The sequence below is a fragment of the Corvus brachyrhynchos genome, unplaced genomic scaffold (genome assembly GCF_000691975.1).
Source record: "Corvus brachyrhynchos isolate BGI_N302 unplaced genomic scaffold, ASM69197v1 scaffold182, whole genome shotgun sequence".
Lineage (NCBI taxonomy): Eukaryota > Metazoa > Chordata > Aves > Passeriformes > Corvidae > Corvus > Corvus brachyrhynchos.
Window position 1 is genome coordinate 1,364,584 of NW_008236807.1, and position 10,202 is coordinate 1,374,785.

Sequence of the window (10,202 nt, forward strand, 5' to 3'; positions counted from 1 at the left end):
ACAGAAAAAAAACCCCAAACAAACAAAAAATCTGTTAATTCCTGGAGCTGAGGTTTGTGTTCTGCCACAAGCTCAAGGCAAGGATCATTGTTGCACCCGGCCATGGACGGTGTGTGTGTGTGTTTCTCTCTGTGCGAGAGTCATAAGTTTAAAAAATTTATTGATTTTATAATTAAGGAGCTCTGCAATACATAAAGTTAAAAGCCGTGCAAGCGAATACACAGAGACCACATAAAGATAAACAAACATTTAGATTTAACACAGCATAAGTGCAATAATCACCCATAAACGTAGTCATCACCAACTGTTTAATATAGATCAGTAGCAAACAAAAGAATAGATGGGATGGAAATTATTATTTGTACTAGAGGAGCTGCAGAGGCCACAGGCAAGATCACATCTCTGCTGTGGCAGGCAGCACCCACATACATAATGAGAGACAGCCCTGGATGCAAACAGCTCCAAAATTAAGTCCAAATTTGGGAAGAGGAGCGGTGGAAGGAGGGACATGCTCCCATCTGAAGGTCGCCAGACTGCCAGGACAAAGCTGAGTCCTCCTGATGCCCAGATCCGCTTCCACCACAGAGCATACAAATGAGATTAAACTGGCAATTGCTTTTATTTCAGGCATAAAATAAAATTGTCAGGAAAAATAATGCAATTTCTTCCCAGGCTGTTTTGGCAGGGGCAGAAGCACTTTTTCAGCTAGTGGGGGACCTGAGTTCATGGACCCACTGCCCAGTGTGTGGGGAGAGACTCTTCCTCTTTCCTTCTTTGCCTTTTTGCTCTTTAGACATCACAAAATGTTCACTGAGCAGGAACTCTGGACTCGCTGTCCCAGCAAGGAGCTCGCGGGGTCATTTTTCTTCTGCTGCTCCAGTCACAGGGTAGGATTCATCTCATTTAACTGGAGATGTTTATATTTAAGATACCTCCAAACCTCCCTCGATGCTCAGCAGAATAAAAAACAAAAAAATCCCTGCTTTTTGGCCTTTTAGGGAGTGTTCAGACATTTATCCAAGGCACGGCAGCCCCTGAGTGTGAGCTGAGGGGTATCTGCAGTGGGGTGATGCCTCAGCTGGGTGTCAGGGGTGACCATCGTGGTGGAGCCGTCCCAAATCCCCAAATCCAAACACTCTCCCATTCCCAGCTGCAACAGGAATTTGGAGAACGCTCTCCCAGAGCATCCCACGGGGCCACAGGAGGGATGGGGAGTAGGATGGGCTTGGCCTCGGTCACCACCTTCTGCATTTGCCCCCTGTCTCTGCTGCCTGGGACGTTTCCTCTGCAATGTGCTGCCCGTGGCATCATTAACGTGATCCTCTGATGAGCCTTCCATGGTTTCCCAAGCTCCTTGAAAATAACGGAGGTTAATTTATCACCTTAAATCACTGCAGCATCTCAAAGCCATAAGGAAAAAGCTCTACATTATCTCTCCTGTTGCCCACCCTCTCTCCCTCTGTTCCAGTGAGGGCTGTGGTCCCAGGACGTGCAGAATATGTCGAGTTTCACGTTGTCTAATTCCACCCAAAACAGATTTTTCAGAAATAAAGACAACTCCTGTGGCTTTGCAATTAAATATTAAAAGCCCTTGATTAAAGAGCCATAAATCACTGAAAGGCCTTTAAATTTCTGTAATGTCTCCTGGCCTGGCATGTACTGATTGCAATCTCAGGGTCATTTTGCAGTGGTGAAAGACAGATACCTCCAAATATTTGCCATCAGCTGTTGATGTCTACGAGGTAAAGGATAATGGAGAAGGAGTGAAAGAAACATTTAAATCAGGGTAATAAAAATATCCTGGCAGGACAACACCTTAGAAGTTGGGTTTGTGTCCTGGAAATGGTGCAGCAAGTGTGGCGTGGGGCAAACTGTAAGTTTAATATCTCCTGCTGTGGTGGAAGGTGGCCCTGCCCCTGGGGGGAGTGGAATGAGATTTCAAGGTCCCTTCCAACCCAAACTGTTCTGTGATTCTCTGATTTTTACCTGTGGCTTTGTCCTGCTCTGTTCAGTGACTCCAGTGCAGGATGAGAGCCTGCAGGGCTGGGGATTCTCCCTGCAGTCCTGTGTGCTCCAGAGCTGCTGCTCTGGAGAAGATCCTCATCAGATTCCCTCTGCTGTGATGCAGGAATGAGCTCCGGTACCAGCTCTGGAGCAGAGCATGGATAATGAATATCCTGGATAGGTCCAAAATGACGGACGCACCTGAGGCTCCCCATGGCTTTGCCTCTTTCACCTAAAGCCCATCCAATGCTCTTTGAGCTCTCCTGGTGATTTAGCCTGCCATGAGTCCATTCCTGATGTTCTGGGATGCAGCGGGAGATGGAAAAATGCCACCCCCCACTCTGGGCATGAGAGATCCAGATCTGAGCATAAAATCATGGAATCATTAAGACTGGAAAAGACCTGTGCAGGAACACTGGCTCAGGGATGTGCCAGGAAAAATTTTGCAAATTCTAGTCCTGTTTTGGAACCCCCCAAAACCCTCATGCCTGGTCTATCACCAGCCCAGGGGGCGAAGAAGGGCTCCCCACTTCTGCTCCTCCTCTGCTGCGGGTGGATTTAATGCAACGCCTCGAAACGTGGCAAGGAAATTAATTATTTGGAAATGATGTGAAGGAAGGGAGGGTCAAACCTGGTGGATAATTTATTCATTACTAATATCTCCAGCGGCTGTAATTGAGGTGCTCTTTTAATTGTCCAAGCCACTCCAAAAAAAATCAGCTTTTTTAATAACTGCTTGGAAGGTAACTGTCATTCAGCTGTATAAACCTCTATCAAAGTTGGCTTTTGACTGGCTGATAGTATCACCCATTGCCTTGACTTTATTTTAGCTTATTAAAATTGATCCTAAATAAACCTGATCTGCCCCAAATTATTTTTTTCTTAAATTAATTTGAATGCAATTTGTTCTCAGCGAGATTTGCTGCCATGTTGCATCTCGCAATGCAAACACGAGTTTGTTGGGTCACTCTAATTAATTTGATTTTGTATCTCAGCCCTCCTACCCATCACCAGCACTAAATGGAATTATTTAGAAATAACAGAGATAATGCTGGCAAAATAACATGCAGTGACAGGACCAAGCTTTGCTTCTTTAGGAGAAAAAAATCATAATACACAACATATTGAGGTGGTTTATTTTTTGATTAAACGCTTCTGCTTTGCCTCGGCATTTATCTTTCTGAGACAGCTCCAGATCAGAGCAAATGCATCATTCCATTAACATTATCTCTCTGTACATTTGAGTGGGGGTCCCCAGATAATAAAGGGCTACAACATGCGTGGCCAGCTCACACCCTCCAGCAGCTTTTATTCCTTCCAAGAGGATTTGTACAAGAGGTGTGGGGAGGTGGGGAGGGAAGGGGGAGGAGGTTTCTGCCCGGTTCTTTGGGTGGGATGGCTTCAAAGAGATGGAGTGGAGCAACTTAATTCAAAGGCTTTAACAAAAATATTGGTGCCAGGAGCTGCACAAAGTGACCTGGGTTTAAGGAGGTGATGTTGGATCGTTTCATTCAAAAGCTTTGACCCAAGTGCTGAGCGACTTCAGCATGTGAGATATCCCCTGCTCCTGGAGAGTTTGCATGGAGGAAAGGGAGAGATGCAGGTGTTGCAGAGGATCCAGAACACGGGAGGGATTTGGGATGAACAGATTCCCAAAAGGAGCAGGTAGTGGTTTGGGGAAGTGGTGGAAAATAACCAGAATAATCAGGAGTGAGAGGAAAAATCCGTTGTGCCCTTTTTGCTGTACCTGAATTAAGGAGAGATTTCCATGAGGTTGGGAAGAGGGGAAAGCAGAGAGGAGGGGAGCTCAGCATGATCCAGAAACAGAATAAATACTGGTGGTGGGAACATCCACAGGAATAACACGTGCTAGATGGTGTTCCCCCATGGAGGGGAAGGCTCTTATCCCAGATTTTACTGATGGGAGCGTGAGTGGTGGCCCCAAGCACCCTCAGTGGCTGAATTCCATACCATTATCCCAACCTGCTTGGAAATTTGTATACACAGAGGTGAAAGGAGGTAAAGAGAAGATGGACTTAGAAGGAGAAAAGCTGGAATTTGTACACTTGAGGTGCTGCGCCATCGGTTTGTAGCACTGCAAAGGGGTCTCAGGTCTTCAAAGCTGCTCTCTGGCACAATCCATTTCCACCACAGATGAATCCACCCAGCACAGGATAACAGGAGAGCAAATTCCATGTGTTTTGTACAGGTCCTGCCAGTGAACAAAGTGGAGAAGGCAGCTGGCTTCTTGTGAATATTCACTTATATGGAAATATATATTTTTTTTAAGTTTTAAAGAAGGGCTGACTGAACAAGCCCCACTCCAACATTCCAGAAAGGACCTGCTCTTGTGAATTTGGGAACAGGTTAAGATGTCCTTTCTAAAGGGCCCAGCAGCATCTTCCATTCTGTAAGCCCAGGGCACTGTGCACCAACTATTTAACAAGTGACACTGTCCATCAGGGAAATATCTTTCTCTTCCCCATCCTGTTTGTCTCCTCAGTCTCCCTGCCCCACTCCCCACCGTTTTCTGTCATTTCTCCCTCTGTTCCTCCTCTCTGATGCCATGGTGATGGAGCTGACATGTAGAAATAGCTATTCTTCACCGGGGTTCCCGCAGCATCCTGAGATGAGCTTATGCTTCTCCCCCTCTCGTCTCCCACGTTCCCTAAGTGGGTAAATCCGTGTGCTGCCAACCCCACATGCTAAAAAAGATGGGCTAACCTTCCCCCTCCTGCCTGCCTCCAGTTGGCTCAAAAAGCATGAATTGCAGCAATGAAAAAAATCACAAATGTTGGGCTGGGTTTGTGTAATTTTCTGGTTTTCTTTGGAGCTTGGTGTTCTACCGAAACAAACCTTTCACCCCCCGCTGTCCATAGGGCCCACTGCTGATTTGGGGCAGTTTGAGCCATGTTTGACAGGCAGCAGGGATGTCTTGTTCCTGAAAGTTTTTGGAAGTAGGTGGTTGGGTGGATGTTCCCTGAGAAAGAAAAATGCCAAAGTGGGAAAGAGAAAAACTGCATAAATCCCCCCGTTCAGGATTAGCCTCCAGTGACATCCACAATTAGCTGCAGCATTCTGTAGGCTGTAAAGTGCATTTCATGTATCCTTTCCCCACTGTCTGAGGGAGGCAAACTTCCCAAAAGACCTTTCCAGGGTGTTACCAGCTGCAAAGGCTGGGGAATTCTGTGTCTTCCTGGGAAAATCTGGGCAGCTCTATCCTGGCTCCTCATCTCTCTGCTGGTACCCACTGGACCATTACCCAGGAGCTGCATCAGCAGCAAGTCTGACCTGGGTTCTGAAATCCCAAATTAAAGCCCTAAACTCTGGATTAGGCCCTTCCCCTCTTCAGGCTGTCCTATTTCCCTTTGGGTTTGTTCTGATTTAAGGGCTGCTTCTCCTCAGCTGAATCCAGCAGCCCCAGTGTCAGCATCCAGCCTTCCCCTCTCTCCTTCCAGACAGTCTCCAGCTCCTCCTGCGTGTCCCTGGACTGTTTTCCTCTGACTCTCTACCCATTTCTCCACCTCATCCCACTCCTTATCTTCCCCCGAAGCTCTCCAGCCCTCTGGAGCAGGGATTGATTGCTCTTCCTCCTGGTATTGTCCTCCAAAATGAAACAACAATGAATTTGTCTGACTTTCTGTGGTTGTATCTTATCACTCCACCTGCCTGCTTCCAATATTATTCCCTTTCACTTGTCTCCTGCGGTTGAAAGTGGCCCCTCTCAGGCGTCCCCTCGTTTAATTGGCCAGCCCCAGCCTGGGTTTTATACTCCCCTTATCATTATGGCCTGACTGCTCCCCTGGCTCCCATCTCACCCTGCCTCCGTCCATCTGCCCCTCTCCCCTGTCCATCCCCCTGCTGTTTTGTTTGGACAAATGACAGCCTGGGTGTGACCAGAGGCGATAATGGTCGACAAATATTTGAAGGGGGAAGGAGAAAAATTGTCCCTGGGGGAGTTTGCAGGGGGAGGGCACAAGGGGGTGAGTGGAGGGAGAGTTGGCAGGGGGAGGGCTGGGACGGGGAGAGGGCGGATGGGGTGGGAAGATGTGCAGATGATGCTGTCGGCCTGAGTACATCATAAATCCCCTCTGGTTGGGTGGGGATGGGGAACGAGCATCTCTCTCATCCCTGGGTCTGCTTGGAAGGGCGGGTCCTCTGTGGAAGTGGCACTTTGCTGGGGACACTTGAGCTGGAGCAGGGGGACAGAGAAGAGGGAACTGTAAGGGAGAGAAGGGTAATGAAATTACAGCAAAGAGGGGAAATTTGGGCTGGAAACCTCTGGAAATCTTCCTGTAATTTGAGGGGTTGGTGAGCTGGTGTCTGAATCCAGATGCTAACATGGACTGGAGCACAAACTGATGGGAAGGAGCTCTGGAGAGGGAGGGGACAGTCACACCCTGCAGGTCTGTGGCTCCTGTGAGTGGCTGGATTTGACCCTGGGACAACGTGAAAGGAGATTTTACTTCCCTCAAAAAACATCCAAACAAACGGTCCAAAAAAAAAAGACGGCAAACCTTGTCTCTGTTTGGCACTTAGTGTCTGCTAAAGGGCTGGGAAGGGGGAGATGCTCGATAACTGATAAAAATGTTATTTAATTATTTCCTTCTAAAAAATCGGCCCCAAAAAGTATCCCTGCAAAGACTGGCAGGGGAGTTACGGGAGTTGCCAGAGGCTGTGCATGAAATCAGTGGAAGAGGAGAAAGGGCATGTGGCACCCCTCTGCTCCATGCCAGGACCCTGGGCCTCTCAGAGAATCCAAAGTGCAAACTCCCAGGACTCCAAGGAAATGCTGGAAAAAGCACAGAGGGTGGCTGAGATGGACCCTCCCGAGAGCTTTTTCTCCACCCATCATCAGAAATTGTTTGCAAAGATGATAGGAAAGAAGAGGAAGGCAGTGGCCAGGTGACCAGGTGACACAATCCTGCTCTTCCCTGCAAACTCCTTCTCTTACATTTTTTTTGGGTAGCACTCTCATCTCATTTTCTATCAGCAACAACCCTTCCTGAAGCTGGCAGCACTGCCAAAATCTGAGAGTGTGACACCCCTGGAGCGGGACTGAGAGCTGCCCTTGGGGGCAGAGCTCACCCTGTCCGTCCCTGGGGTGTCACAGTGACAACGCAGAGCCCTGGCCCAGCTTTAAACCAGCTTACACTGAATTTTCCAACCTCCACAAGCACGATAAAGACATCCTTTTGTCAGCAGCAGGGATGGTGACAGCTACCCAGGAGAAGCCAATTTTCTTTCGTGTATCAGCAGAGACGGGCGAGTTGGAAGGACCTGAAAGACTGGAGGGCAGAAGAGGGTGAAAAAGAGACCTGGAGGAACAAGGTTTTAAGTTAGCTGCCCTCTCCCCGGGCGATTTTTCCCAAGGATTCGCCCAATTTGAGGCGTTTTGCAGCTGCCACCAAGCGCGGTCGCTGCAGGTGGCGCTGCGATGTTGGGTTTGAGCGCTGCCTGCGCTCGCTGGAGCCCCGAGCTGGAACAGCCAGCTCCGGCTTTCAGCAACTTAAACACCGCGCTGGTTTAACAAACTTGTAAAATGGCGGGGGGAAAGAATAACAGAAAAATCGCCACGCGGTCTAATTTAGATTTTCCTTCTCTCTCTCTCGTTTTTTTTTTTTGTTTTGTTTTCTTCTTTCTTTAAATTGGCTCTTTCTCTTTGTTGTTGGAGTCTTGAAGTGTACAGGTGGATGTTCCAGGAAAAATAGGTGTTCTCTGTTCTTTGGGTGTTGGTGGAAGTGATTCCCGTGTGTGGCTCACGTAATATGAAATAATGTAATAAGAAAACGTAATAAGAAATGAAAGGACGCACTGGAGAGGGAGGAAGCACAGAGGGATTCAGGGATGCTGTTGGCACCCAGGACTTCACGGGCAGTGGGGGAACTTTTGGAGCAGCAGGAGGGAAATCAGGTGTGTAAGGTTGTTTGGATGGAGACAACAGGACTTTGCCTCGTCCCAGATGGTGCTGAGGCAGCTTTGGTGCTGCTGGGTTTTCCCCCAGGAGCAGAGCAGGGGGTGGCCAGCACCTCTGCTGTCTCTGTGACCTGGGGGGGGAAAATATCCCCTGGATGACAACAGGGTGAGCCTGAACCCTCCTTGTCCTTGGGCCCTTTTACTGCAGTAATTCACAGGTCAGGGGAGGTCATTTGGGTTTTCCAGCCCTAACCCTTTTCTGCCCCCGCTGCCTGGTTCATGAAAAGGCCTATAAATAAAGTCCCGTTTGTCACTCATTCCTTCATGAACCCAAACAGCATGGGGATATATTGACTCGTGCCATTGTCTCAAGAAGCAGAAAGAACTGGTATTAATTTCGTCCTCCCCACCAGAGAGCGGGAAGTAATCTGGGCATATCCAGATTATCCGTGTTTAGCGGAACAGGTTTTAAATGCGAGACCAAATTTCCTCGAGATTTTCATATGTTTTTATTAAATGGAGCTGCGAGCCAGACCGGACACTAAATAATTCTGTAGCACTCAGAGCAGCAGGGATCTTTAGAGGTTACTAACCTGCCATTGTATCTCTCAGATTCCCGTCTCGTTCCTCCGTTGTCATTTCGCTGTGTTATTACTCTTCAGGCTTCACATTGTATTCATTTCTCTGAATGAAAACAAATGACTCCTTGCAAGAGGTAGGAGATAAAGAATAATAAATACATTTTATGCACCACCTTAAAAAAAGGGCTGTGAATCCCCATCCATCCATCAGGAAATGTAAACTGGAGCTCAGGCAAAACACACACGCACGCACGCAGGCATGCACGCGCTGGGGAGATAAAACTTGTTTTAAGGAAAACATGATATTGTTTCCAAATAAATATCTTGGAGGATGCAAATAGACATCCCCCGGCCCCCGTGCTTTGTGGCATAAATTTAAGATAATTAAAAATACAAAGCTTGGATTAAGCCTGATTTTCCATCAGTGGTGGGGGCTGTGGGGAGGAGGGGGAGTCCTGCTGTGTTTGGTGCTGCACAACCCCTGGAGAGGCAATTGCTGCCTCTGATCTCGGCTACTGATTGCCGTGGGCGCTGGGACCCCCTTTCCCAGCCACCCTCTGCATCCCTGCTGGATGCCTTTGCCTTCTGCCGGGGAAGGGGAGGCTGCAGGGTCACTTGCAGAGTTTTCTCCCCGATGTGGGCATTGCCAACACCCCTGCAAGCAGAGGAGGTCTCCCCCAGCTGCTTCTCGTCTTCTTCAGACCCTTGTGAGGCGCCCATGCTCACGGAATCGGGGGTCCCTGGGAGCACCCTGTTGCTATCAACACCCCGAGAGCATCTCTTCCCTTCCCACCCTCTGCTGCCTGCCCTGGTGCTGGCTCTGGCATCACCTGCAGGGAGGAGTGCGGGTCTCACAGAGGGAATGATCTTGTGGGAGTGGGATTTGCTCCCAGGGGCGTCCCGGCAGCCTGGGGGGCACCAAACTCAGGCAGGAAGCACTGCCAGCTTCAGACAAAAAAATGCTCCTGCGGGGATTTAAAGGGATCCCCGGCCAGGGCAGCAGCTTGCAGCCCCTCTCCAGGATTACTGCTCACCCGAGCTGAGAGATTGATCTTCCCCTGAGCCTCCCCACGCCCTCTCTGATCCGCTCCCCTCCTCGCTGGGTCCAAGCCGGAGGAAAGCAGAGGGGCACAGCCTGGAGAGCGAAGGGGAGGCAGGGAAAAAGCAAGGGAGATGACAGCCAAAGCCGGGAAGGGCTTTTCTGAGGAGCAGATGGGGGGAGGCAGCGAGATGCGTTGATTCCGTGAGTGGGTTTTGGGTTTTATTCTTTTTTTTTATTTTTTTGGGGCAGAGACGTTTCCCAATTAGCCCAATCAGGCTGGAGAGCCTAGGTGTCAGTAGTGAGTAGGAGCGAGAGAAGGCACCGGAGGAGGAGGAATCCAGGCAGCCGGAGTTCCAGCCGTGGCAGAGCGGCGGCGGCGGCTCTGGCAGCCCCGGGAGGCGGCCCCGCTCCCCTCCCCGTCCCCATCCCTTTCCCCAGCCCCTGCAAACTTTAGGACGACGAAAAGCGCCTTGGGGGACCCCCTCCAGAGACAACCTGCGCTCCTCCGCCTTCTCCCCTCTCCCAGAGGTGGGTGGGCTGGAGAAAGGAGGAGCAACCGGCCACTCTCTGCAAAGCTAAAAAAAAAAATAGGAAAGAAAGAGAAAAAGAATAGAAAGGGATTTTTATTATCGCTTTAATTTTTCATTTATTTTTTTTTT

General features: G+C 49.2%; 1 protein-coding gene and 1 long non-coding RNA gene across 4 annotated transcripts in view; one reads left to right on the forward strand and one right to left on the reverse strand.

Annotated features, from left to right (window-relative positions):
• Positions 1-221: 221 nt before the first annotated feature.
• LOC108445139 overlaps positions 222-10,202 on the reverse strand; it is an 11,833-nt gene continuing 1,852 nt past the window's right edge. The window contains exons 2-4 of one of the 3 annotated variants that reach the window (XR_001859889.1): positions 8,514-8,604; positions 7,173-7,292; positions 222-4,216 (exon numbers count right to left, since the gene is read on the reverse strand). This is a non-coding gene — a long non-coding RNA (uncharacterized LOC108445139). Of the gene's footprint in view, positions 4,217-7,157; positions 7,293-8,513; positions 8,626-10,202 lie in introns of all 3 variants that reach the window. The other 2 variants (XR_001859888.1, XR_001859890.1) reach the window with 2 other exon arrangements.
• PLXNA4 (plexin A4) overlaps positions 9,572-10,202 on the forward strand; it is a 429,278-nt gene continuing 428,647 nt past the window's right edge. Inside the window, exon 1 of the mRNA XM_017728009.1 lies at positions 9,572-10,071. The gene's annotated coding sequence lies outside the window, so the exon portion shown is untranslated. The remainder of the gene's footprint in view (positions 10,072-10,202) is intronic.